The following is a 22,451-nucleotide window of genomic DNA, read 5'->3' on the forward strand; positions in this document are numbered from 1 at the left end:
ATTTCTCTGCATTAAAATTCATCTGCCAAGTGTCTGTCCTTTGGACAACTTGGAAAGGTCTCTCTGAAACCATTCAGCACCATCCTCACAATTCACTATTCTCTAGCTTACTATCATCTGCAAATTCAGAGACCCATCCCCAAATTGTTTGTATAAATCTGGAAAAGCGAGAATCCCAACACCAATCCATGGGAAACAGTCGATCGGGGTGTTGTTTTATTGGAGCAGTATTTCCTATGTCTACTTCATGTACAATATCAGTAGTCCTCCTCATTTGATTCTTACACATGTCCTTGTACTGCAGTAATAAATTTTTCAACTGCATTCTATGCTCCTGAGACAGATAGCTTACTAACCTATCCCACTCGTCAAGGACTTCTTCATTTTTAAAATCTAATTTGAAGCACATCAAAATCCACATCACCTTGATTTGATTCCTCACTCTGTGGGGCAGTAACTAACACCTGTTTCTCCGGTTCTTTCTCTCTAGTATAATGCGGTTTCAACATGTTCGCATGACACACTCAATACCTTTTCTTTCTATCTGGCATCTTTACTATAGTTCACTTGACTTAAGGTGGCATGGTAGCTCAGTGGTTAGCACTGCTGCCTCACAGTGCCATGGACCCAGGTTTGATTCCAGCCTTAGGTCCATGGCACTGTGTGGAGTTTGCACAATTTCCCTTTGTCTGTGTGGGTTTCCTCTCATAGTACAAAGATGTGCGGGTCAGGTGAATTGGCCACGCTAAATTGCCCATAGTGTTAGATGTATTAGTCAGAGGGAAATGAGTCTGGGTAGGTTATTCTTCGGAGGGTCAGTGTGGACTTGTTGGGCTGAAGGGCCTGTTTCCACACTGTAGGGATTCTAATTTTCTAATCAAACGTTTCTCAATTTGATAGGGACCACTAAACCTGGCTTTGAAGGGATCTCCTATCACTGGTTAAGTAAAATACGTCATCCCCTTGGGAAAACATCCGAGTCTCAGAGCTTTTTATCTGCCACCTGCTTCATTCTATACTGCGCCCTCTTTAGGTGCTGTTTAGCTAACTCACCTACTTTATTTAGTCCCTCCCTCACCTCCGATACATAATTTAAGTGTGAGATCTCCGGCTTGTTTATCTTCTAACTCCATTTTACTTAATTGTAATTTAAGTTTTTCTATCTCTACCGCACTTGTCTGATTCTCTGATACACCTAAGTATTTGAGTAATTCCCTTACAATTTCAGGTTTACCTTTGTCCTTGGTTAAACCCAAATCTAAATTATTTGCTAATTCTAAAAGAGTGGCCTTTTTCTTTCCTTCTAAACTTTCTTGGCAAATTTTAGAATCATTTTCAAGCCCCATAACCTCTTTAGCAATTTTAAGAGCCATTTCTCTCACTTTCAATTTAATCAACCACAAATCACCAAATTGTCTCACCTACATTTTATTTAAAGATCTAGGACACTAACCTGCAAATGTTTAAATCTGCTGGGACTTTTTGTAACCCCAAATCTATTCAAATCTGTCTAAACCAGTTCAAATCATGGACCCAAGCCCCAAATGGTTACAACACGGGTAAACACTCCTGATTAGTTTAAAGCAGCAACCCAGAAAAGATTTATCCCATGCAGTAAACTGAAAATTCAAGGAGCCAAGAACTATTTACTGTAAAAATAAACAACTTTATTTCTTAAAGTATAACAGAGAATAATTAACTAACAACTATTTACAAGTCCTTCCTCTAACCTATCTTTTACCTTCACCTTCTACAATACCAGTCCGATCAAAGCCCTGTTTAAGATTTACAAAACAAAACTTCTTGTCTCAAAACCAGGCAGCTTTCAGTTTTCTCTGAATTCCTGTCTTCTTTTCTTCTTCTTGGGGATTCTGCTTCACAGGTTACTGATTGATAAAGGTTACTCTTAAGAGAGCTATTTTTCAGACGATCTTTACATGCTGGTAGCTTGGCAGTTCTCCTCTCAACTGTTCAATTTTCCCTGGTCTTATACCCCCCCCAAAAGTATTGGATTGTGTCATTGGCTTTTAAGATTGTCAATATACTCAATTCAAACTGGATTTGAGTTTGGTAATTTTTTTTTGGAGCATAGTTTAAACTGATTGGCTTAATTTAAATCGGTTTTGTCATTTCCAGGCAACCAGCTACCTTAGCTACCCCAGTAGCTGGAGAACATGTTACATTGTATCTTGTTGAGAACACTTGGTGCTGTCACTGCTAGCTTTTAACTCTCTTAAAGGTATAATATACCCACATTTTCATAATAATAACAATTAACAAAGCCTGAAAATAGTGGAGGGCCAAGCTATGATCCCTACAGCAATCCATGCGTTATGGTCCACCAAGTTGAAAATGATCCATTTAACACAATTCTCTGTTTCCTTTTCATTAACTAATTGTCTATCCACACGAATATATCACTCTCATTGTAGGAATTATCCTGAGTATTAAGCTTTTATCTGAACAATTATCATATGCCTTTTTATTCAAAATACAGTACACCAATTGTTCCCCTTTTGCCAAACTGCATGCTACATCGTCAATGACAGATATTTAGCTAACTAACTGGCCTGTCTTGATTTACTGGTAAGAAATATATAGTAGATTAAGCACGTTGGCATTGAAACAGTTTTGCAATGTTCATTCGGTTTTCAATGATTTTGAAGTGAGAATGATCAGCTTATGTTTAATACAGCTTGCTAAGAATTGAGGTCTATATTGCTTCGGGGGTTTTATGTGAAGTAAGGGAACTTCTCTTTGCTTTCAATTTTCTAGCCTTGAGGTACTGTTTGTGAATGCGAATGGCTTATTGCAGGCAATTCACTAAAAGATTTAATGCTAAAATTGAAAGTAATGGAGATATCTTTTTTTTAAAAAGAACTTACATTTATAGAGCCTTTCATGATTTTGGAATCATCGTATTGAACTTTACAACCCACCAAGTACTTTTGAAGTATAGGAGCTGTTGTAATGGAGGAAATGCACTATGGAATCTACTGAACCTACAGTAAAAGTACTTCTCTGAAATTGAATGGAACTTTCATCAATTAAGCTGTGTTGTACTTATAGATTCTCATTGCCCAATGTTCAACAGTAATTCTGCCATCTAACATTGGATTTGCTTAACAATAAATACTTAATTCATCTCACCCTTAAAAATGTGGCAGCTCAACACTGCGATTGGAACTGCGCTAAACTGATTTCCCACCTTCCTAAAACTGCTGGATACCTACAAATTAAGCATGAATTTGAAAATGATTTAGCTCTTCCTTGGCAAATTGGCATGTTGCTTCATTGATTTAATGCCCATTTTGGGCAGACTCTGATAATCCCTGTCCAAGTTTGTGGTCTGCCAGCAAGCTAATCCAAACATTCTCCTCAAACTGAATATACTAAGATAGAGTCATAGAGATGTACAGCATGGAAACAGATCCTTCAGTCCAACCCGTCCATGCCGACCAGATATCCCAACCCAATCTAGTCCCACCTACCAGCACCCGGCCCATATCCCTCCAAACCCTTCCTATTCATATACGCATCCAAATGCCTCTTAAATGTTGCAATTGTGCCAGCCTCTACCATTTCCTCTGGCAGCTCATTCCGTACACGTACCACCCTCTGCGTGAAAAAGTTGCTCCTTAGGTCTCTTTTATATCTTTCCCCTCTCACCCTAAACCTATGCCCTCTAGTTTTGGACTCCCTGGCACCAGGGAAAAGACTTTGTCGATTTACCCTATCCATGCCCCTCATAATTTTATAACCTCTATAAGGTCACCCCTCAGCCTCCAACGCTGCAGGGAAAACAGCCCCCGTCTATTTAGCCTCTCCCTATAGCTCAAATCATCCAACCCTGGCAATATCCTTCTAAATCTTTTCTGAACCCTTTCAAGTTTCACAACATCTTTCCAATAGGAAGGAGACGAGAATTGCACACAATATTCCAACAGTGGCCTAACTAATGTCCTGTACAGCTGCAACATGACCTCCCAACTCCTGTATTCAATACTCTGACCAATAAAGGAAAGCATACCAAACGCCTTCTTCACTATCCTATCTACCTGGGACTCCACTTTCAAGGAGCTATGAACCTGCACTCCAAGGTCTCTTTGTTGAGCAACACTCCCTAGGAGGTTACCATTAAGTGTACATGTCCTGGGCTGATTTGCTTCCCCAAAATGCAGCACCTAACATTTATCTGAATTAAACTCCATCTGCCACTCCTCATCCTCACTCTGCCAGCCCATTGGCCCATCTGGTCAAGATCCTGTTGTAATCTAAGGTAACCCTCTTCGCTGTCCACTACACCTCCAATTTTGGTGTCATCTGCAAACTTACTAACTGTGCCTCCTATGCTCGCATCCAAATCATTTATGTAAATGACAAAAAGTAGAGGACCTAGCTCCAATCCTTGTGGCACTCCACTGGTCACAGGCCTCCAATCTGAAAAACAACCCTCCACCACCACTCTCTGTCTTCTATCTTTGCGCCAGTTCTGTATCCAAATGGCTAGTTCTCCCTGTATTCCATGAGATTTAACCTTGCTCACCAGTCTCCCATGGGGAACCTTGTCGAACGCCTTACTGAGGTCCATATAGATCACATCTACTGCTCTGCCCTCATCAATCCTCTTTGTTACTTCCTCAAAAAACTCAATCAAGTTTTTGAGACATGATTTCCCATGCACAAAGCCATGTTGACTGTCCCTAATTGGTCTTTGCCTTTCTAAATACATGTACATCCTGTCCCTCAGGATTCCCTCCAACAACTTACCCACCACTGAGGTCAGGCTCACCAGTCCCTGGCTTGTCTTTACCACCCTTCTTAAACAGTGGCACCACGTTTGCCAACCACCAGTCTTCTGGCACCTCACCTGTGACTATCGATGATACAAATATCTCAGCAAGAAGCTGAGCAATCGCTTCTCTAGCTTCCCACAGAGTTCTCGGGTGCACCTGATCAGGTCCTGGGGATTTATCCACCTTTAACCGCTTCAAGATATCTAGCACTTCCTCCTCTGCAATATGAACATTTTGCAAGATGTCGCCATCTATTTCCCTACAGTCTATATCTTCCATATCCTTTTCCACAGTAAATACTGATGCAAAATACTCATTTTTTATGTCTCCCATTTTCTGCGACTCCACACAAAGGCTGCCTTGCTGATCTTTGAGGGGGCCTATTCTCTCCCTAGTTACCCTTTTGTTCTTAATGTATTTGTAAAAACTCTTTGGATTCTCCTTAATTCTATTTGCCAAAGCTATCTCATGTCCCCTTTTTGCCCTCCTGATTTCCCTCTTAAGTGTACTCCTACTTCCTTTATAATATCTAAGGATTCACTCAATCTCTGCTGTTTATACCTGACATATACCTCCTTCTTTTTCGTGATCATCCCTCAAGTTCTCTAGCCATCCAGCACTTCCTACAACTCATACCCTTGTCTTTCACCCCAACAGGAACATATGGTCTCTGGACTATCATTTTTGAAGGTTTTCCATTTTTCTGCTGTTCCTTTATCTGGAAACATCTGTCCTCAATCAACTTTAGAAAGCTCTGCCTAATACCATCAAATTGGCCTTCCTCCAATTTAGAACTTCAGCTTTTAGATCCGGTCTAACCTTTTCCATCACTATTTTAAAACTAATAGAATTATGATCACTGGCCCCAAAGTGCTCCCCCACTGACACCTCAGTCACCTGCCTTATTTCCCAAGACTAGGTCAGGTTTTGCACCTTCTCTCGTTGGTACATCCACATACTGAATCAGAAAATTGTCTTGTACACACTTAACAAATTCCTCTCCACCTAAACCTTTAACAATATGGCAGTCCCAGTCTAAGTTTGGAAAGTTAAAATCCACTACCATAACTACTCTATTATTCTTACAGATAGCTGAGATCTCCTTACAAGTTTGTTTCTCAATTTCCCTCTGTCTGTTAGGGGGTCTATAATACAATCCCAATAAGGTGATCATCCCTTTCTTATTTCTCGGTTCCACCCAAATAACTTCCCTGGATGTATTTCCAGGAATATCCTCCCTCAGCACAGCCCATGGCATACATTACATAAAAGCTGACATTGACATTTCTTATTCTGCATGTTTTATGATGTTGAGAACACGTTTAGCTATGAAACCATATTTGTGTGAAGTTTTCTAATGGTCGTATTTTTTTGACAGTTTTGACAGTAAGGAGAAAAAAACATAGAACTTTTGACAGGTATTGCATGAAGACATGTTGCATCAGGTAAAATACTTTTTTGGTGGCAAAATCTCACTATGTCAAACATAGTTGACAATTATGTTTAGCCATTGGGTTTTTCAGTGAAAGACATACCAAGTTTGGGCCTTAGCTATTATTATGTTAACATTTGCAACCCTCAGACCGAATTCAATGACTCAACCTTTATGAAATAATTTAATAGGTTTAGTAATGGATAGTAACTAGAATCAGCAACTTTAACCACTCAGGGATTATGGACTAATCCAGGATTATCTTGTCAATTCTTTATTTTTTTCACAATTGATATATAATCACAAAGCATTTTGTGCTCATGTGAGCAAGGCATAACTAAATTTGTACTGGATTCATGCAATAACCCAACATTGTTCACTTGGTATGTCTTTCACTGAAAAACCCAATGGCTAAACATAATTGTCAACTATGTTTGACATAGTGAGATTTTGCCACCAAAAAAGTATTTTACCTGATGCAACATGCCACTTTGAATAGAGATACACTTGCCTATTTAAATAAAGGGATACGCAGGTTTGGGCAAGTAGCTAGAGCAAGGTGGGTGTTTGCATAGAGGTTAGTTGGAACTTGGGTATCAGTTAGGTCAGTGGTCAGGGTAGGGAGTGATCTGGTTGGGAGGGTTGGGTTTTAGTCAGTTGGGTGGCAGTAGTCAAGTTGGGTTGGGGAGTAGTGGGATGGTCAGGTGCTGATTAAGGAGTCATCTATGTAGTTATCCACATGTTAAATCAGGTTTTAATCTTTCTAACATTTCACTATCCTGTAAGTACTATGGAACTGTCCAATGTCTCTGACTCCAACTCAGAGTTGGACACATTTACAAAAGATCCTGGACAGCAAGGAAATCTCGCATCAAAAGTTTAAATAACTTGAGTATATCCTGCATAGATCCATGAATTAGGACTTCCACTGGCTCCTGTCATGCATCTTCAATTATTCATGTGGTCTCCAACAATCCAGAAATTGGAAGATTTGGCCCATTGACCATAGTAATTTCCCCACAACAGATAATTGGTTATTTAGTTGATAATTCCCTGATTACCCTCTCTCAAGTTTCTTAATTGGTAGGATGACTTTTGGAAATCTCCAAATGAAAGACAGGTTCTCAAATCTAGAGAAGTCTGGAAAATCATAATCAAGGCATCTGCAATGTTCACAAAGCAACTTCTTAAAATAGAAATATCTTCCTGGATATTTGTCACTTATTTTTGTCATTATTTTCTTTGTTAATGCAGTTTGCTTACATTAATTTGCTGAGTCCTTGATTTGATATCAGTTTCCTTGGGTTGTCCAGTTGACATTCTCCTCAACTCCAAATGAGGACACAAAGAAACTACTCAACTACTCAACGTTGTTCAATTTGCATTGACACTATCACTTGTCAGTCTTAATGGGCCACATTACTGCTGACCACTCTTTTACCTATTATAAGATTTTTTGTGGTTCAGCTCATGTTTCAGTTTTGCACTCTTGTTTTCATCACTCATTATAGTACTTCTTATCTCCCCTATTTGTCAGAACTTGAACTTTTTTTACATTTTTTGTATGCTTTCACCTTTAGTTTTCTCTTATCTCTTAATTTAACATTATATTTTATTTTGGTATGAAGTGATCTTACCTTTTCATGACAAGTAACTCTCCTCTTGACTCACCAAGTTATGTCCACCATCTACAAGGTACATGTCAGAAGTGTAATGGAATACTATCCACATGTCTGGATGGGTGCAACTGCAACAATACTCAAGATGCTCAGCACCAATCAAGACAAAGCAACCAGTTTGACTGGTACCCTATCTATTACCTCCCACATTTACTCCCTTCCCAATGATGCTCACTACCAGCACTGTGTGTTGTATAATATCTCATGCTCAGAATTTCAATATGCCTGTAAGAGATATACTCATGATATCATCAATGTATCATAAAATGTGATCCAAGGCTATAAAGGTTCTCATATTCCAGCTTACCTCAGATCCCTTGAAACATCATGCTCCACTGCAAGTCTGCTCCTCAGTTGAATCTAATTGTTTAATGTTAGCTCAGGCACATGTGTTTGATGAATATAATGCTTGTACATAATAGTTGTTTGTAATAAATATCTATTGGATTCTTCAATTCCACTATATTCATGTCCAGTTTGTTATAGTGCGGGAGGAAACATGAACATTGTTGCCATCAGGTAAAACACTTTTTTGGTGGCAAAATCTCACCGGTGTGTACTACCTACAAGATGCACTGCAGTAATTCACCATGGCTCCTCCTAAAGCACCTTCCAAACCTGCAATCTTTGCCATCTAGAAGGACAAGGAGTGCAAATGCTTGGGAGGACCACTATCTGCCATTCTCCCCCAAGTGATGCACCATCCTGACTTGGAACTGTATTACCATTTCTTCATTGTCACTGCACCAAAATTCTGGAACTCGCTTTTTGATAGTATTCTGGGTGTACATATGGATTGCAGTGAACTGCTTTCTTGAACTACTATCAACTTCTCAAGGGCAATTTGGAACAGGCTACAAATGCTGGCTAAGCCAGCAATGCCCAAATCCAATGAATGAATACAAATACATTTCTGTATCATACATTTTTTAAACTCTATCCACTGATATGCTGTCATTATACCCATTAGCTGATTTGTCCATTTTGTTGTGAGCAGTATATTGAAGTTAACCTCATCTACATCAAGAATCTTACAGTTGTTTTCCACTTTTCCTTTGTAGCACTACATTGAATTCAATCACATTATAATCACTATTAGATAAACATTCATGCATCAATAGGCTTAATTAATTAAATCAGGTTCATCATTCATTACTAAGTGTGATATGGCACACCCTTTGTTGGCTCCAGGACATATTGTAAAAAAAGCTATGCCAAGCACATTCAAAAAATTTACTATATTTTGACATGTGCCAGTCTGTTTAGTGCAATCCATATGAAAATTAAAATCACTCATTAAAACCCCTTTACCTTTGTTATGTGCTTGACTAATCTCTCTACCTACATCACAGTTGCCACGGTTATCCACACATGAACCCCCACTACAATCTTAATTCTATTTCTCTTTATTTTGTTTCTTAATGCCACCAGTAACATTGCCACTACTTGCTTACTCTCTCTTATTATTGAAGTTATTTTATCTTTCACCTCTTAGGCTACTCTTGCTCCTCTACATTTTCTCTATCTTTTCTGGAGACCTTGTGACTTGGTATCTTCAGCTCATTTTCCTGACTGCTTAGTGGCCATGTATTAATAATGTTTCCGTGTGTTTGTATGTGTATATCTCAAATGTTTTTTTAATATCTCAAGATTTGGAAAGGTAAAGTCTGCACATTAGTTTGCATTTTCAGGATCAGCTTTTGCTTTTGGAGGTTAAACATGTCATAAATTGAAAATAACACAATCCTTCTGATACTAAATCTCTAACGGCTCAGGTTTTGAATTATTCAGTTAGTGCATTTTGACACAAATATGACACCATGGAGGTACTGTCAGTTAATGTCTGCTCTGTGCAGTCAGGCACTGTTGAATCAGGTGTGGATAACTGAAATTAATGCTGCTTAATCCTTATCGTCTAAGTGTGCAGATTATATCAATGATCTTTTGCAGTAAAATTAAATGTTCTATATTTAGACATTAGCTTTCTTTTGCTCTGATTCATTGTGTTGATTTCTTCCAGAAATAATTTTAGAGCAACAGTAAGGTTTGGATCAGTGTTCCCCAAAGCTTCCCTATTGCGATTTATATCAAATTGGATGCCATGTGTATAATTTTCATTTAATTGACTAATTACATTGTGAGCATTTGTAATTATAATCTTATCACTGATGGCCTGTCTGCACCTCTATGAAGCAGGATTATTTGTGGAAGCATCTTGGGGGGGGTCGGTCATGTTAAACATGATCAATTTGGTGTAGCTTTTCTAAAACGATGCCAGTGATCACAGTCTCTGCTGCAGACTGCAACATTCTGCTTTTCTGCATTTATATAATCCTGCCTCAGAAAAGATAATGTGTGAATGAAAACAATTGGCTGGAATGCCATGGTAACCTTCTAATTTGTTTCACTGTGTTCTCAAGTAGATAAAATACTTTCACAGTTTTAGGATTTGGGAATGATTTCTGGCTGCAAAGGATATTTTGGAGCCCCAATTTCAACCTTTTGCAACAGTACACTTAGATTCTTTTCCATTTAAATTTCTTGCTTGGAGACAACTGAATAAACGATATCCCATTCAGCTTTCAAATTAGAGAAGGGCTGGTATGGGTTGGCTTTATAGCTGATCTTCCTTGGTGACGTGCCTGCACTCAGTAGACGATCTGCAGTGACACTGCAATGGCTGAGGGGCGGCTGTTGGCAGCTTGGAATGAGCTCATTCTCCCAGGAGGGAGCAAGGCTCAGAGAGAATCACTGAGAAGCTGCAGCCCATCTGTAAAATACATCCTCAGTCTGTCTCTGCTGGCCTGATTCTTTTACTTGGGGGTGTGCACATGGTAAGCAGATATCTTGTTTGATTCATTTTAAATTATGCACAGAGGGGTTTTTGATGAATCATTAAGAGTCTTCAGCATTTTTTTTATTAGAGAGGCTGAGGGCCTGAAATAAATTCCTGGAGTATCAGGACGGATCATTCTGTTTGGATAATGCTATCCTGTGTACATGGAAAAATACCTTTTAAATACATTTGTGAAAAAGACAATGTATAGCTTGGGAGAATAAATAGCAATGCATACAAAATTGCACCTCTTCAGATGTTAGAACATTACCATGTACAGCAGTCTGTGCACTATCGTTTGGAACATGCATTTAAGGTTAGTGATTCAATTTTTGAACTAAAGATGTTTCACCTTGCACGCAGGATTGTTATGTGTCTGATGTACTGTTGTTTAGTTGTACCAATGTAGGGTAAACTGCAGTGCTTTGAAAGAGAACCAGAAAGGGAGTAGGCCTGTTTGAAATTAATATTATCATAGGGGGAAAACTGAATTGAAATCGTTATTTTGTAAACATTTGATATGCAGAGGTTATAATTGACATATGCTTTTTCAGTCTTATCACTTTAATAGCGTCAATGTCTCAAATTTATATATTTATAATTTGTAGTTATTTCTGGGCTTTTGCTCGGTAATATTTAAACTCTGTTTGAAATGGAAGATTCTCATTCAGTGATGCTGTAAATTTCATTTTAATCTCATTCCACTCACTGTTTTGTAATTGATGTAAAGCCTTGCGCCTGGTAACTGTTTAATATGCAGACTGCAGCTTTTAGACATGGGACATTCGGAATCTGAAGGATCAGTCAAACCTGCCATGGTTCCTCAATGTATAACCATGTATCTATTTTCAGTGAGGGCATCCCTAGTACTTTATCTGACAATTATAATTGAATTAGATATTTATTGCTGCTATTTTATTGTGCAATCTTTTATGGTCCTTGGTTACTGTGTGTGATGCGATGTTTCTCTCACTATTGCTTGTTAACTGCTGAGATCAATATAATTATTTATTGGAAGCAACAGGAATGTAATTTTGTTTTATAATTGATACATTTCCTTCAAGTTGTGCATAAAAATGCGATGGAAGATATTGTGCTGTGGTTGTGTTTTTACATGGATTGCAAAATGCAGTTAAATGCTCTTTAAATGTTAACTTTCATGAGAGAAGATGGTAGCTGCTTCGCTCAGAGACAGGATGGTAGGAGTTAAAGACTCTACAAATATTCTCAAGATCTAGCAGGCATTTGTATTCTAGAATGGCATTACAAGCCTGGTGATGAAGAATAGGATTATTGTACCACCACTATAAAGCTCTTTTGTAAGAAGGCTTACATACAGATGTAATTGTAACCCTAAAGTTATTATTAATGTTTGTTGAAAGATTTTAAACAAAACAAATCAAAGCCAACATTTGGGTGGCATAACATAATTGCAGTTGACACAAAATGATAAATAAGAACTGATTCTTTGAAAAATTAGTGTATTATCAAAAATGTTGAACTCCAGGAAAGCTAAGTATTAGCACCACGTTTGCCTGCACAGTCAGCATAATATGGCACCTTTTTCTGTAATGTCATGTCTAAGAAGCTAACAGGGCATGGAAGAAGCTACAGGTTATATTTGTTGCTTCCACATTTTCCATATTGCTTCCTCAGACCATACTTCAGTTATTTCAGAAATCCTTGCTACCCCCATATTGGAAATCTTTTCATTTGAAATAATAAATAAGTAGCACAGATGTGCAAGGGCAACTGTTACAAATAAAGCAATGCCAGGTTAATACTAACATTTGCAATGCTAGTATTATCCTGTGTTCGCAATTTTTTTTAATGACAGCAATTAATTCAGTTCCTAACACCACTGCTGAAGCTTTGCTGGATACCCATATGCCACATTATATAAAGCACTAGATTTTTCTGGTCACTGCTGGAGTATGGAATGATAAAATGAGATTATACGTGAATCTCCCAAATTTAAGTTACTGTGTGATGGACTTTTGCGGGGTTATATCCTGATTGTTCATCATCTACCCAATGTGGTATTTGCTCAATTGACCAAGTATGAATAGAGTAATTTAGTACCTATAGTATTATTACCTTCTAATGAGATAATTACATGCTGAAAATATGTCACGCTGATCCACTGAAGTTTTAAATGCATTTAATTTCCATAAGAAATAAATAAGACATTAGGTTAAACAATTATTTCATTAAATGGAAGTGTGCTAGTGTGTTTGTCCTATCTTAAATGAAATGCAGACTTCTGTTTTGTGAACCATATTTCTATTTGCAAATGTACATAGTCGACAAGCTAGTGTTATCTGCAGTTATCAAAAAGGCCAACTAATCACAGAAAAAAACCCATCATTTCTATTAATATAGTTGTTTTGAACCAATGCACAAATACACGTTTTTCAATGGTAGATTTTACAAATTGTGAAATGCTAGAAAGTTCTATATTCCTGTTAGGGTGAAAGGAAAGGCTGTTAGGTTTAGGGAATGCTTGATAACTAGAGAAATTGAGGGTTTGGTTAAGAAAAAGAAGGAAGCATATGTCAGGTAGAGACAGGAGAAATTGAGTGAATCCTTAGAGCATAAAGGCAGGAGGAGAATACCTAAGAGGGAAATCAGGATGGCAAAAAGGGGACATGAGATAAGTAGAATCCAAAGGGTTTTTACAAATACGTTAACGACAAAAGGGTAACTAGGGAGCAAATAAGATCAGCAAGGCAGCCTTTGTGTGGAGCTGAAGGAGATGGGGGAGATACTAAGTGAGTATTTTGCATCAGTGTTTACTGTGGAGAAGCACATGGAAGATATAGAATGTGGGGAACTAGACGGTGACATCTTGTAAAATGGCCATATTACAGAGGAAGAAGCGTTGAATGTCTTGAAATGCATAAAGGTAGAAAAATCCACAGGACCTGATCAGGTGTACCCTAGAACTCTGCAGGAAGCCAAGGAAATGATTGCTGGGCCTCTTGCTGAGATAATTGTATAGTCACAGGTGAGGTGCTGAAAGACTGGAGTTGGCTAACGTGGTGCCACGATTTAAGAAAAGTGGTAAGGGCAAACCAGGAACTACAGACTAGTGAGCTTGACATTGGTGGTGGGCAGGTTGTTGGAGGGAATCCTGAGGGACAGAATTTTCACATATTTGGAGAAGCAAGGACCGATTAGGGATAATCAACATGGTTGTGTGTATGGGAAATCATGTCTTATGAACTTGATTGAAAAAGTAACAAAAAGCATTGATAAGGGCCGAGCGATTGACATGATCTATATGGACTTCAGTAAAGCATTCAACAAGGTTCTCCATGGGACATTGGTTAGCAAGGTTAGATCTCATGGAATACAGGGAGAACTAGCCATTTGGATACAGAACTGGCTCAAAGGTAGAAGACAGAGGGTGGTGGTGGAGGGTTGGTTTTCAGACCGGAGGCCTGTGACCAGTGGAATGCCACAAGGATTGGTGCTGGAACCACTACTTTTCATCATTTACATAAATGATTTGGTTATGAACATAAGAGGTACAGTTAGTAAGTTTGCAGATGACACCAAAATTGGAGGTGCAGTGGACAGCAAAGAAGGTTACCTCAGATTACAACTGGATCTTGATCAGATGGGCCAATGGGCTGAGGAGTGGCAGATGGAGTTTAATTCAGATAAATGTGAGGTGCTGCATTTTAGGAAAGCAAATCTTAGCAGGAATTATACACTTAATGGTGAGGTCCTAGGGAGGCTGCAGAGGGGATGAGACTGTATGGAGGTCAAAGATGGACCGGGTCCGAAGGGACTCGCTGTATAAAGATCTGGGCAACGGGGGGATAAAACACACCCAATGCCACCCTCACCCTGATGGCCACCTTTGTGTGTGGCTGCATCAAGCTGTGCGTGGATCCCCGGTACACAAACACCAAGTGTCACTACGTACTGAGGTTCTACCTGTCGCCGGTGTTACGAAGGATAGGCCTGGCCTCGCTGCCGCAGAACGCTCCGAGTAGTTGGACTGTTCCATATCACCTGTCCTTCGTGGAGAAATTTATGAAGAAAAACACCTTTGACCACAAGTCCATCAGGAAGTGGTCAGCACGTAGTGTCCTTGAGACCCTTCGGGAAAAGGAGAGGGTGGATCCTATCGAGCGGTTCCCTGGACAGACTGTCAAAGTCATTTGGCAGAATGCCTCATCACCAGAACTTTCCAACAAGCACCAAGACATGGCTTGGCTGGTGGTGAGAAGGGCTCTGTCTGTGACATCCTTTATGCATGCCTGGACTCTCAACCGCACCGCACGCTGCCCTTGAAGTGATTGCAGGGGGTGGGGTGGAAACGAGATTGTCACACACCTCCTTCTGGAATGCGCCTATGCAGAAGAAGTCTGGAGAGGAATGCAGTGGTGTTTTTCGAGGTTTGTCCCAAGCAGCGCCATGACGTGGGACTCTGTGCTCTACAGTCTGTTCCCCGGGACGCACACCGAGACAAACATCAACTGTGCCTGGAGGATTATCAACTCAGTGAAGGATGCTCTCTGGGCAGTCCGAAACCTGTTGATCTTCCAGCTGAAGGAGTTGACCCCGACTGAGTGTTGCAGACTGGCACATTGCAAGGTCCAGGACTACGTGTTGAGGGACGTGCTGAAACTTGGGGCAGCTGTCGCCAAGGCGCGGTGGGGAAAGACCACCGTGTAACATCTGCCTGCTTAAGAACAACAGGGGGCCCACGCAGTCTTTTGGGCTCTGCTGATGCCTCAGCTAAATATATGGATATATGATTGATAACATACAGACCTGTATATACAAATGATGAAATCTGATCTCTGTATACAAATGTTTATGTATGTATGGCATGACCAACTGTACAGTCCATCAAATTATTTTATGAATAAAGTATATTTTTGAAATAAAAAAAAGACTGTCACACACCTCCTTCTGGAATGTGCCTATGCAAAGAAAGTCTGGAGAGGAATGCAGTGGTGTTTGTTGAGGTTCGTCCCGAGCAACTCCATGACGTGGGACTCCGTGCTCTACGGTCTGTTCCCTGGGACGCACACCGAGACGAATATCAACTGTGCCTGAAGGATCATCAACTCGGTCAAAGATGCTCTTTGGTCTGTCTGAAACCCGTTGATCTTCCAACTGAAGGAGCTGACCTCGACTGAGTGTTGCGGACTGGCACATTCCAAGGTCCAGGACTACGTTTTGAGGAATGCGCTGAAGCTTGGGGCAGCTGCCGCCAAGGCGTGGTGGGGAAAGACCACCATGTAACGTCTGCCTGCCAAAGAACAGGGGTCCCACGCAGTAAGTGGGCTCCACTGACGCCTCAGCTAAATATATGGATAGTAAAAGTACAGACCTGTATATACAAATGATTACTCGATCTCTGTATGTAAAGAAATGGAATGTTACGTATGTATGGCATGACCAATTGTATAGATCATCAAAATATTTTATGAATAAAGTATATTTTTGAATTTAAAAAAAAAGACCTTGCAGTGCAGGTTCATATCTCCTTGAAAGTAAAGTCGCAGGTAGATAGGATAGTGAAGAAGGCATTTAGTATGCTTTTCTTTATTGGTCAGAATATTGAATATAAGAGTTGGGAGGTCATGTTGCGGCTGTACAGGATGTTGGTAAAGCCACTGTTGGAATATTGTGTGCAATTCTGGTCTCCTTCTATTGGAGGGATGTTGTGAAACTTGAAAGCATTCAGAAAAGATTTAGAAGGATGTTGCCAGGGTTGGAGGATTTGACCTATAGGAAGAGGCTGAAAAGGCTGGGGCTGTTTTCCCTGGAGTGTTGGAGGCCGAAGGGTGACGTCTTAGAGGTTTATAAAATCATGAGGGGCATGGATAGGATAAATAGACAAATTCCTTTCCCTGGGGAGGGGGAGTCCATAACTAGAGAGCATAAGTTTAGGGTGAGAGGGGAAAGATATAAAAGAGACCCAAGAGGCAACCTTTTCACGCAGAGGGTGGTATGTGTATGGAATGAGCTGCCAGAGGAAGTGGTGGAGGCTAGTACAAATACAACATTTAAAAGGCATCTGGATGGGTATATGAATAGAAAGGTTTTAGAGGGACTTGGGCTAAGTGCTGACAATTGGGACTAGATTAGTTTGGGATATCTGGTCGGCATGGATGAGTTTGACCGGAGTACTCTATAAGATCAAAAGATGTAGGGGCCGAGGTAGGCTATTCAGTATGATCATGTCCAATCTTATAATCCTCAAATCCTCTTGCCTGCCATAGCCCTTAATTGCCTTCTCCTTGAATATACTTAATGACCCAGCCTTGACAGCCCTCTGAGGTAAAGAATTCCACAAATGGTCAGTCCTCTGGAAGAAGAAATTCCTCCTCATCACTACCTTAAATGGATCACCCCTGAGTCTGAGATTATGTCCTCTTCGACTTCGACTCTCCCACAAGGAGAAATAACCTCCCTGGATCTACTGTGTGAAGTCCCCTAAGAATCTTGTACATTTAAATAAGATTGCTTCTCATTCTTCTAAATTCCAATGAGTACAGGCCCAACCTACTCAACCTCTCCTCACACGACAGACCTTCCATATCCAGGATCAACCTAGTGAACCTCCCTTTAGGCTTCCTCCAATGCCGGTATATCTTTCTAATCAAAAGGTGTAGTGCTGGAAAAGTGCAGACGGTTAGGCAACATCAGAGGAGCAGGAGAATCAACATTTCTCAGAAACGTTACTGATGAAGTGCTTATGCTTGAAATGTCAACTCTCCTGCTCCTCGGATGCTGCCTGACCAGCTGCGCTTTTCCAGCAACACACATTTTGACTCTGATCTCCAGCATCTGCAGTCCTCACTTTCTCCTAGTATATCGTTCTATTTCAGTTTTAATAAAGAATTAACTTTTAGATAAGGGGCTACAACTGTCCACTGTATTTTAGCTGTGGTTTGATAGTGACATGTAAAGCATAAACAAGGTTTCATTGTTTTTATACCAATATCCTCTGAAATAAAGGCCCACGTTCCTTGGCCTTCCTGATCACCCGTTGAACTTGCATGCTAGCTTTCTGTGATTTATGAATGAGGATTCCCAAATTCCTCTGTAAGGTAGCTTTCTGCAGCCTTTCTCCATTTAAATAATATTGAACTCTTCAAGCCTCTTGCCAATGTGCACAAACTCATATTTTCCCATGTTGTATTTCATCTGCCAAGTATTTGCCCATTCTCTTTACCTGTCTATATCCCTCTGCAGACTTTCGGAGTCATCCTTGCCAACTGTCTTCTTGTTCTAGACTTTAATACATTCACTTTCCTCATCCAAGTCATTGATATATATTGTAAATCATTGTGGCCCCAGCACTGATCCCTGTGGCACTCCACTAATTACAGGATACCAACCTGAAAATGCCCATCTTATGCTAACTCTGTGACTTCTGTTAGTTAGCTGATCTTCTGTCCATGCTAATATACTATTTCCAATGCCATGGGCTCATTTTATTAATTAATGTAATATGTACTACCTTATTAAATGCGACATGAAAATCCAAATGTATTACACCCATTATATTATCTATTGTGCTTGTTATCTCCTTCAAGAATTCTAATAAATTTGTCAGACATGATTTTTCCATCATAAAGCTACCTGAATATGCTTGATTGTATTATGTATTTATAAATGCTGTGCTATTACATCCTTTATAATAAGTTTAAACATTTCCTAATAACAAATGCTCAACTATCTGACCTATTGTTACCTTTTTTTTGCCTCCTTCCTTTATAAAATAAAGGTATGATGTTGGCAGTTTTCTAGTCCTCTGAGATTTTTCCAGAATCTAAGAATTCTATTGAAATTAAGAATTGTAGAGATTTAATGCATGGAAACAGATCCTTTGGGTCAATTAGTCCATTCCAACCACAATCCCAAACTAAACTAGTCGCACTTGCCTGCGTTTGGCTCATTTCCCTCCAAACCTTTCATATTCATGCACTTTATTTAAATGTCTATTAAACTTTGTAAGTATGCCCACATCCACCACTTCCTCTGGAAGCTGTGCAAATACAAATTTCCCCCATGTCTTTCTCCTCTCTCACCATAAAAATCTGTTCCCTAATCTTGAAATCCCCTATGTTAGGGAAGAGATAACTGCCATTCACCTAGCCTATACCCCTCATGATTATTAAATCTCTATAATGTTACCTTTTAACCTCCTATGCTCCAATGAAAAAAGTCCCAGCCTGTCCTTATAACTTGAGTCCCCATTCCCGGAAGCATTCTCGTAAATCTCTTCTGACCCTTCTCCAGCTTGATAATATCCTTCCTATAACTGGACCAGAAATGGGCACAGTACTCTGGAAGAAGCCTCACCAATATCCTGTACAACCTTTAATAAGACATCCCAATTCCTATACTCAAAGGTCTGAGCAATGGAGGCAAGCATGATAAATGTCTTCTTGACTACTCCGTCTACATATGATGTAAACTTCAAAGAATTATCTACCTGAACTCCAGGCCCCGCTGTTGTCCAACACTACCCAAGGCCCAACTTTTAGTTGTATAAGTCCTGCCCTTGTTTGTTTTACCAAAATGCATTATCTCACATTTATGCAAATTAAACTCCATCTGCCACTCCGCAGCACATTAACCCAATTGATTAATATTTCTTTGTAATCTTAGATAACCTTTTTCACTGTCCACTGTTGGTGTCATCAGCGAACATACTAACCAAGCCTCCTAAATTTTCATCTAAATCATTTTATATAAATGACAAACAAAAGTGGACCCAGCACTGATCCCTATGGGAACAGGCCTCCAGTCTGAAAAACAACCCTCCACCATCACTCTCTATCTCCTGCTGTTAATCCAGTTTTGTGTCCAGTTGACATGCTCACCTTGAAACCCACATGATCGAACTTTACTTATTAGTCTACCATGTGAAACCTTGTCAAAGGCTTTAGTAAAACCCTAAGAGAGGCAGCAAAAGGCACAAAGAGCCAAGATTTAAGGGGAGCTTTCAGCATAAATAAAAAATGGAACATGAATATCATATTGGGAGTCAAGGTGGCTGAGAACTCAGTCATAGAGTTGTACAGCACAGAAACAGACCCTTCGGTCCAACTGGTCCATGCCGACCAGATATCCCAACACAATCTAGCCCCACCTGCCAGCACCCGGCCATATCCCTCCAAACCCTTCCTATTAATATACCCATCTAGATGCAATTTAAATGTTGTAATTGTAGTAGCTTCCACCACTTCCTCTCGCAACTCATTCCATACACGTACCACCCTCTGAGTGAAAATATTGCCTCTTAGGTCTCTTTTATTTCTTTCCTGTCTCACACTAAACCTATGCCATCCAGTTCTGGATTCCCCCACTCCAGGGAAAAGACTTTGTCTCTTTATCCTATCCATGCCTCTCATGATTTTATAAACTTCTGACGAATCAGAAATCAAAGCCACTGGAGTACTTTTTTAAGAAATTAAACCAATACGAGAAGAAATGTTCTATGGTGGAAAAGGAAACTTTAGGATTAGTATTTGATCTTTGCAAGTTTAATTCTGTGCCTGTCATGATTGTAAAGAAATGCTGATCTATACTTACCATAATTCCTTAACTTTAATAGAAAAATAAGAGTCAAAATGTGACATTATTGCGGTGGTATTTGTCATTTCAACTTTATAATATCAAAATTGTTTATATTGCTGAATAAAATTAGGCTATCAGAAGAGATAGCCTCTCCCTGTAGCTCAGATCCTCCAACCCTAGCAACATCCTTGTAAATCTTTTCTGAACTCTTTCAAGTTTCACAACATCTTTCCGATAGGAAGGAGACCAGAATTGCACGCAATATTCTAACAGTGGCCTAACCAATGTCCTGTACAGCCGCAACATGACCTCCCAACTCCTGTACTCAATACTCTGACCAATAAAGGAAAGCATACCAAACGCCTTCTTCACTATCCTATCTACCTGCGACTCCACTTTCAAGGAGCTATGAACGTGCACTCCAAGGTCTCTTTGTTCAGCAACACTCCCTAGGACCTTACCATTAAGTGTATACGTCCTGCTAAGATTTGCTTTCCCAAAATGCAGCACCTCGCATTTATCTGAATTAAACTCCATCTGCCACTTCTCAGCCCATTGGCCCATCTGGTCAAGATCCTATTGTCATCTGAGGTAACCCTCTTCGCTGTTCACTACACCTCCAATTTTGGTGTCATCTTGAGAGCTTGAGGATTGACAAAAATAAATAAGATACTATAGTCACAAACATATAGAATATGTTTGGTGACCTGAAGCAGGAAAAAAGCAGTGAAAATTCAAATAAGAGTATCTGACATTGTGGAATAACTAGCAATATTAGCAAATATTTGTCCAAGGCAATACATATTGTGTGGTTGAGTTGAAAGGTTGGTGGTTGGTTACATAGAGGTTGAAGCTACTAAGGATTGGCAATCAGTCGAGTCTTCTGCAGTCATAACTAATCTGGAGGTAGGGTGGATTTTGTGATGGTCTAAAATCTAAGGGAGTCTGTCAGATGATGTGGGGATGGAGAGAGCATTGGAAAATACTCAGTGGTAGTAGTTATCAATAAAGAAAAGGAGTTTCAAGTTTCAATGATTGTCCTGAAAGAATGATATTACTTCGTTTTGGGGATATGGAGTTAGCAATACAGATCAAAACAATGCAGTTAGATCGTGATTTTACCATCCTCTGTAATTAAAGTGTAAAAATAAAGCTGGCACAGTTCCACGGTCTCATCAGAAAGAGATGACTGGTGATGGAGGTAGTATCTTTTTTATGGTGACCTCAGCCAGTGCAGGAATTGAAATGTATGTCACAAACTAGCTAACTGACCCCCTTCTGTAGGAAAAACAAGTAAAGCCACAAGAAGACCTGTTTATGCAACTATAGTTAGTTTGCTTAGTAATAAACATTGCTAAGTGTGAATTTGCAAACGCAAGGGTAACATACCTATGATATACCGTAGGGCAAAAGCAAGTGTTGTGAAGAACAGTGAAAGCCCGGATAGAATTCTCCAATCCTAAAACTAAACAGGAAATCATGATTTTTTGGGAATGTGTGGGTTTTATCAGAAATTCATGACTAACCTCAGCAATGATGGACGTAATTTTAGCAATTTTTTTCCGAAATACGCAAAGATACTTCAGTTGACTGAATGCCAAAATGCTTTTGAGAAACTGAAGGCAATCATAATAATTGAACTGGTGTTGACCATCGTGACTTTAATGACCCTTTCAAAATGGCAATTGATACTAATAGGCTTGCCGGTAGGTGCAATCCAATTAGAGGATGGCGAATCAGGAATCGAAGCCACTGGAGTACTTTTCTAAGAAATTAAACCAATATGAGAAGAAATGTTCTATGGTGGAAAAGGAAACTTTAGGATTAGTATTTGATCTTTGCAAGTTTAATTCTGTGCCTGTCATGATTGTAAAGAAACGTTGATCTATACTTACCATAATTCCTTAACTTTAATAGACAAATAAAAGAGTCAAAATGTGACATTATTGCGGTGGTATTTGTCAATTCAACTTTATAATATCAAAATTGTTTATATTGCTGAATAAAATAATGGAAATGAATCATCAAGACTGTAAAAATGGCAGAATAAGTTAGGAATTATGTAAGACAGGAATAAGGATGAATAGATTTAAGATTCATGTTTTGTTGTGTAAGTCATATATCTCATGCTGAAATGCATTTTTGAAATG

The 22,451-nt window shown here is 39.5% G+C and overlaps 1 protein-coding gene across 21 annotated transcripts in view; it reads left to right on the forward strand.

Moving 5' to 3' along the window:
• Nucleotides 1-10,618: 10,618 nt before the first annotated feature.
• jakmip3 (Janus kinase and microtubule interacting protein 3) overlaps nucleotides 10,619-22,451 on the forward strand; it is a 377,671-nt gene continuing 365,838 nt past the window's right edge. For all 21 annotated transcript variants that reach the window (XR_015760937.1, XR_015760934.1, XR_015760936.1 and 18 more), the window contains exon 1: nucleotides 10,619-10,741. The gene's annotated coding sequence lies outside the window, so the exon portion shown is untranslated. The remainder of the gene's footprint in view (nucleotides 10,742-22,451) is intronic.

This window comes from Chiloscyllium plagiosum, unplaced genomic scaffold (genome assembly GCF_037043375.1).
Source record: "Chiloscyllium plagiosum isolate Xiang-an unplaced genomic scaffold, Cpla_swu_hap1 HiC_scaffold_22, whole genome shotgun sequence".
NCBI lineage: Eukaryota > Metazoa > Chordata > Chondrichthyes > Orectolobiformes > Hemiscylliidae > Chiloscyllium > Chiloscyllium plagiosum.